The 7,829-nt window shown below is 36.7% G+C and overlaps 1 long non-coding RNA gene across 1 annotated transcript; it reads right to left on the bottom strand.

The window, feature by feature from the left end:
• Positions 1–2,610: 2,610 nt before the first annotated feature.
• LOC309486406 lies at positions 2,611–4,464 on the bottom strand. Its single transcript, XR_014201528.1, has 3 exons — positions 4,159–4,464; positions 3,578–3,652; positions 2,611–3,446 (listed from the first exon to the last, which is right to left on the bottom strand). It is a non-coding gene; the product is annotated as an uncharacterized lncRNA (long non-coding RNA).
• Positions 4,465–7,829: the final 3,365 nt, after the last annotated feature.

The raw sequence follows: 7,829 nt of genomic DNA, 5'->3' as shown, positions 1-7,829 counted from the left end.
ATGGAAAAGCACAACTCATTCCTTCTGTGGTTTAAGGTCATGACAGATAAACAGTGACATCGAAACATCGATCTTAAGCAAATAACTTATTTCTGGAGAGCTGCATTCTCTGCAAGATGTTTTTATCAAAACTAACCGCTGATATTAATCAAATTCACGACGAGAATTAGTTTTTTGGGTTTTTTTTTTTTTAACCAACAAAATTCCCCAAAAGTCAAAAGTGGGCAAAAGTCCCCCCTTTCTTTCTTTCTTTCTTTTAAATTCATAAACTTGTTGAACAATAACAGAAAGGCAGTCATAACTGAAAGATTTACAAAAATCCCCCTCTTTCTCTCCAGCAGACTTTCTTTTTTCCCCCCTCACTTTTTTTAAATTAGTATCAAGGCCTAAATGTCATAGACATTTCACAATTTTTAAATTTTGCAAGTACAATGTGTAACAGCAATAACTAAATAAGATAAAATGAAAAAAAAAAAAATTATTGAAATTAAAATGAAAGGGGTCTGGGAACGCCCCGTCGCGTGATGTGAATTTAGCCCGTGGGGGAAAACATTGCCTTGGCGCTATTTGAAATAAACGGGACAATCATGCCGAAGAGTTGCTGTGTCGTTTTCTGTACCGCCAATAAACAAACAAATTATGAATTGAAGTTCTACATCCTTCCTAATAAACACACAGAACCGGAAAGGAGGACAGGGTCTTGTAATTTTTTTTGATTACTGTGTGAGTACTGAGTAGATCCCTGTGTGATAGTAGTGGGTGTAAAACTCGTATTAGGCAGTGGGCCAGATTTGTCTATATCCCTTACGAAAAAGAACTATAGTAATCCTATAAGATTTCTATAGTAGTGTATAATACTTCTGTAATGTTCTGTAATACCTCTATAGTACGTCTATAGTATGTCCCAAAATACTATATTATTCCTATAAGATTCCTATAGTTGTTTTTCATAAGGGATGTCTCATTCACATTAGCGTTATCAGCTGAAGGCTCGCTTGATAGGCCGATCGCGAACCTATGGAGTAGTTCGAGGTCTAACGTTACACTCAATACAGACTGCAGTCTGTGAGTTAGGGATAACTGTCAGCACAGTCCCTCGGCAACTTCGTACTACTGATGATCACCGTTTTACAAAAGGATTAATAGTTTGGAGTGAAGCATACGTACAATTGGTAAGTGACATACTAAAGTTGATTGAGTTATAGGCTAATGTTACCGCTACAGCTACCGCGATGTCTTACCTGGAGATTCAACCAGATAACAAAATATGTTTGGAAACGACACCTCCGGCCATTTGGTTGGGTCATTGACCCAGTTTTTAATTAAATAAGGGCAATCATAACCTATTGCAGTTAATTTTGCAATGTACCGTTGCCGGTCGGCAGGCGTCAATGACTCGCAATAAGACATTTTTGTCATTCAAATACACACGATGTTCGCAGTGTTTTCCCCAACGCCGACTCCACCCTCGCCACGCCCCCAACTATGACTAGATGCCGACTGTATGCATTCGACAGAGGCTGCGTTCGAAACCGCATACTCAATGAGTAGGTACTTAATTTCAATAAGTACTTACTTAACGAGCGCTAAAAGAGTAGGTACTTTATAGCCAGATCTCGTTGAGTATGAATGCGAACCGGACATCTGCCATGTTGACGTTATCATGTGACCTACGACGCCTTATCACACGCGCAACAACTTGAAAAAATTTTCACGTTTAATTCATCTATCTGTAAATATCTTGATATTGATTAAACTTGCTCATTTTGTGATCTTTTTGAAGAAACTGCTGCCCATTTATGTTGTGAATACATTTAGGGTTGATTTAAGTTCTTATATTTAACCCTACTAATGTGACCCACCGTTTTATCCTTAACGATATTATTTATTTTTATTACAAAATCCCCAAATTGTCATCTCTTGAATATGTTGTTAATTTCTTTATTTTATATCCAAACATTTTCAGCCACAAGCAAAAGTGGCTTACTGCTTTATGTTTTCCTCTTTTTCTTGTTGAATTTAACTCTCGTTTCATCCCTCAGGCCTAGGCCTATAAATAACAAAAAATGATTTTTTTAAGTGTATTATAACTAATTATTTAAGAAAATATATATTACGATATTCAACCTTGTAGGTTCTTTTTTCCTGTGTATGAAATCTCATATTATGTATGCAAACCCATGATTGATATATATGTGTGTGTGTGTGTGTATATATATATATATATATACACCTCATAACATCAATAACTCAACAGCCCTACCTAGAATGGTTTTCCTCAGCGTTTGTAATGTCTGCACAAAGGGCTGCTTTGCGAAGATTCGCCTTTGGAGAAAACTATTGATTTTATACTCGAAAAATGTAAGTATCATTAATGTTAAAAATTAATATTACCCCAGAATGAATTGCATTGCTATCCCACCCCAAAACATACAATAATAACAATGATAAATGCTGACCAATACTTAATTATATTAATTTTTACTGAAAATAATTCAATAAAACAAACAAAATGTAATGTATGTCATACGACATCTATGCATGAATACACTCTAGATGTGTATAGTGAACATATCTACATTTTCATTCAAACAATAAATAAAGCATTAATTAAATATTTATATTTTATTTACTGACAACAATGAGAAATATTAATAAATTAGTAAAAGAATGAATCAAAGTCACCATCACACAATAAACAAATGCATATACAAGTCAACACATGAAACAAAGCTTTATTCAAACTACAATCATGTATGTAGACTACAGGCACTGAACCCCACATCCTTCTGCCATCTCAACACAGCGGTTCCCATTCTGCAGCTTTACTCTGATGAATCAGCTGACCACCAGAGGTGAGCCGTTCCTTCGTGCCTGAGGTTGTTGCGTATAGTGTTGTGCTTCACAATCTGAGGCAATAAGGGCAGGTGGAGTGATGGAGGGTCTCATAAGGGCAGGTGGAGTGATGGAGGGTCTCATAAGGGCAGGTGGAGTGATGGAGGGTCTCATAAGGGCAGGTGGAGTGATGGAGGGTCTCATAAGGGCAGGTGGAGTGATGGAGGGTCTCATAAGGGCAGGTGGAGTGATGGAGGGTCTCATAAGGGCAGGTTGAGTGATGGAGGGTCTCGTAAGGACAGGTGGAGTGATGGAGGGTCTCATAAGGGCAGGTTGAGTGATGGAGGGTCTCATAAGGGCTGGTGGAGTGATGGAGGGACTCATCCATGGCACCATCTCCAGGATTCAGCTCTGGGCTCCTCATCCTCAGTGCTCACACCAGCCTGCTGACATTTCAGATCCTACAAAAATGCACAAACATAACACAAAAACACAGTCATTTTAACCGCACAATGTCATTTGATTTCAGTATTATTTAGAAGACAAAAACGCTTTTTTTCACAAATGCCGCCATCATCTTCCCTTGCAGGTCCTGCTCCACCACAAAAGATCTGCAGCAAATGCACAGAAATCAAGAATCAGAAAAGTGCTGTAATAGCTCTGTTTGAAATTACAATAATTAAAATAAACTACAACTTAATATTTAAATAGTTGTTGTTATTCATGTCTGTAGTATACTCACTCAAAGCCTTTGATGGCAGCATTCAGCTTCATGAGCCACTCTCCACTGGATAAACACACATCTGTTCATCCGACCCTGTAACATCCAGACAAGATTCACATTACCTCTGTGATTTATGAGCTCAACACTACATTTACATGTTGAGGTTGTTTTAACTTTTTATCCAACATAAATGTTCCTCAATTTATCAACAGTAATGGACAAATAAAATAGATAACTTATGTTTAGTTACTATATAGATTTGTTCTAGCACACATTCATCAGTCAGATGTCTATTTCATGTTGAGATGTGCTCTTCTGCAATACTTACTGAAGATTTTCCTGTCAGATGTAAATAGACATTTAAAATAAGCGTCTTTAAGATATATATATGGTTTATGTAAATCCACTTTAGAGACGTAACTTACGTGTCCTTACTGGAGCTCCCCTGTTAGCTAACGTTATACATAATAAAACGTGTTTTTACAGCAAAATCACAACTATTATACTGTGTAACATCTTTACACCTTCAACAATTCAACAGTTTACTCTACAGTAGTTCAACACATGCAATTTTAACGCAAGGAACCGTGTATACTCACATTTGAAAGCACCCGCGTCGCCGATCTCTGCGATGTTTGATAATGACGTATCCTCTCGCGTGGCCTCCTGGGATAGAAGAGTATCCACGGATCAGCACTCAAAAATCTGGCCGGAAGCAGTAAGCCATCCGGGAACTTCTCGCCTACTCTTTTATGAATACTGATGTTTCGAACGTACTGCTTCCTTCACGTACTGTTTTCGCCTACTATATAGTAGGAAAGTAGGCATATTCGAACGCACTTAAGTCCGAATCTCGCGATAATTAATACGTCACCAAGGTAATTCTCGCCTACTCTTTTGGTTTCGTACATACTTTTTCGCTCGCCTACTCTTTTTCCCATACTAAATAGTAGGGAAGTATGCGGTTTCGAACGCAGCCAGAGACACAGTTGATCTTTGCTCTTTTTGATTTTTTTTAAACTTCAAGCTCTCTCCTTCAGACTCACTTTAGCACAGTTTTCTGAACGGTAATTACAGCGGCAGATTCGACAAGTTCGCGGGAAAGAGCAGCGATGTAATACTTCAGTAATATAATATTTTATGGTATTATGGTGAAATTACAAACATGGAATACAAATTCTGAGAAATGAAATGAATAACTAGGAATTTTATGTTTTGACCTCAGTCGTAATGTTAAATCAAAATGTCATAACTGGACCTTCCGGTGAAATTGACACAGCCTAGGCTAGCCATACTTCGCTCTGGTGACACATGCAGGATTTCTCCAATCATTTAGTCCGCTTTAACCCTGCCCCTGCATGCTCATGTCCATGTTCATGTTCATCTGCCTCCACTTTTGAGTGCAACACCCACATCTCAAAATCCAGTCAACAGAAGACTTATGTGGGAAGTAACCCACCCACAGTGTCTGAAAATCAAAAGACAATAGCTATGCATTACCAGACTAGCCCACATTCTCCAGGAGGTCTTTATTTATTTAATAAGCTGAGGCCATTCCTCATTTGAGCATGTTCTTAAAATAGACAAGATCATAATTACCTCCTTGGGCTCAGTTAATAATGAAGTAGAAAATGACTGTACGTCTTGCCGTCTTCACCCTTCGCTGATTTAAAATGATTCTTGGAATCATTTATAGCATGTCCTATGGCAGACGAATTAAAGTATTACTCGATATCAGTATCTGCAGACACACAAATCCTTGTGAGATATAAATTTCAAGTCGTCTAAGATCAAAAGTCAACACTGTGCTCAACAAGTTCTCACTTCTTCTAAGGTTTTAAATGTTACACTATGCCTATCATCATGGTGTGTGCACACTGCACAACAACTTTGAATATTAAACAACAAGACCACCTTCACCATATCACCAGCTTCACTGTGATGGTCGAGTGCCTGTCCATTGGTAAATACCGTCTTCAAGGGTAAAGAAATGGGGACTAAATATGCACTCATTATACTGAGGATTCTTTTTTGTGAAAGATCAATGCTATTTATAACCAAACAGAATCCTTTAGTGAGAATCGTCCGAAGAGAGCGCAGAGGAGCCAGCAGTTAATCATATGTTGTTGCCTGGTTTAATGTCGGAAGAACCCTTCAAACTCAATCAGATGTGATTTCATATGCATGGGGAGCCGATGATTCTTGCTTCCGCGCCTGTAGCATCTTTTCAGTTACTGGGAGGGTTTGAACCGATGTCGAGTGTCGTGAAGGATGCAACCAAATCCAACAAGACCATTGGGTAGTGTCTGTTCAAAAGCAGAATAATACAGTTTGATTGTTCTTGTGATTTTCACATCAGGAAGGCACCAATGCTGCAGGCTTGTGTGATAATGACTAAGACAACCCTTCATAATTATGTCTGTGAGGACTACTTTTACATAATGTAGATTTTGTATTTCTGTTACCTAGATGGAAAGCTAAAGTGTGTAGTTACATGTAAATTTTGAGGCACTTTAATGCTTGAAACATCCCATGAATGGTGTTGAGGTTCCTAGACCTAAAAGTAAAGGTTCAAAAAGGGGGGTTTCACAGCAATGCCATAGAAGAACCATTTGTGGTTCTTCGGAGAACTTTTCAGTGAACAGTTGTTTCTTAGTGTAAAGAACATTTTAATAATCTAAAGAAACTTTTTATACTAGAAATAACCTTTTCTCCAGTGGAAAGGTTCCATGGAGGTTAAAGGTTCTTCATGGAACCATATATGCCGGTAAAGAACCTTTATTTTTAAGAGTAATAGTGTACCTTGTATACCTGATGTTGTTCAGGTATGGCTACCCATTGTTTATAATTATTATTTTTATTTATTTTTTATTGTAAAGAATGCATCATTTTGAATAATTCTTTAATTATGTTTAGAGATGCTGAGGTCTGAATAAGTGTAAGCCATCCAAGATTAAAAACCATATTAGATCACATAGTGAGCATCTTTATAGACCCACTGCCATATCTCAGTGTTTAGCCTACATATCCTATGCTTTGAGGCTGAATATTTGTTTGTTTGCATGAAAGGCATGAGCGAATCCATTCAACCCCACAGAGTCAAGCTGTAAGAGTTTAATGCACAGCACTTCAAGACAGTGATCAGATGAAAGCTCTTTACCACCACTTACCCTTTCATCACAACATTCTGATGTCAAGAGGATAACAAGTGTTAAATCCACATGTGAAGACTTCAATCAAGTCTGAAGTGAAACATTATTTTAAATAGAAGTTTGAAGTAGCTGAAGAAGCTGAAGAAGTAATAATGTGATGGAGATTAATTACTGATGATTTTGCACATTGAGATATAAGGTATATCTAATAATTCATAATTCACTGCCATCCTATGACCTTTCCTCCTTTAAGGTAGACATAACAAAACGTAAGATGTGTCTTTGAAACACACTCAGTGTGAAAATTTGTGAAAATACCACTTCACTTCAATAATAATAAGAAAGTTTATTGCAAGATCTAATTTGAGAGATATTAGATTTCTACTGTTTTTGGAGGACACTGCCATCTTCTGGTCAAAGATCAGGAATAGTAGGAGGGGGATTTTAATATTGAATTTCATGGAAGTCTTTTAATAAAATCATGGCATTTATTAACAACAGAGTAAGATTGTGTAGGTACAAGATCAGATTGGTTTGTTTAAGGCCAACCTGAGAATTTCTACTCTGTTATCTTGCAGTCTTATCTTGACAAATCTAACAAACAAAAAAAAAAAAAACAAAAAAAAAAAACATGCTGATCATAGATGGCATTACCCTTGTGGAAAACTCTTCACTGCCTTTAATAGGTTTGGGTCAAATGTTTTATAAAAAAAGTATCTTATGCTCACCAAGACAAAACATTTATTTAATCAGAAAGTAAAAATAGTTGTGAAATATTATTACAATTTATAATACATTTTCTGTTTTAATATATTTGAAATGTAATTTCTTCCTGTGATGGCAAAGCTGAATTTTCAGCATCATTACTCCAGTCTTCAGTGTCACATGATCCTTCAGAAATCATTCCAATATTTAGATTTTGGTTCTCAAGAAACATTTATTATGTTCTTATGTGCTGTTTAATTGTTTTGTGGAAACTGTGATGCATTTTTCAGGATTATTTGATGAATAGAATGCAAGGATGCATTAAACTGATATATATATATATATATATATATATATATATATATATATATCAGTTTAACGGATCCTTGCTGAATAAAGCATTAGTTTCTTTC

The sequence above is a fragment of the Leuciscus leuciscus genome (genome assembly GCF_965113295.1).
Source record: "Leuciscus leuciscus genome assembly, chromosome: 22".
Lineage (NCBI taxonomy): Eukaryota > Metazoa > Chordata > Actinopteri > Cypriniformes > Leuciscidae > Leuciscus > Leuciscus leuciscus.
This window is presented reverse-complemented; position numbering and strand designations above follow the sequence as displayed.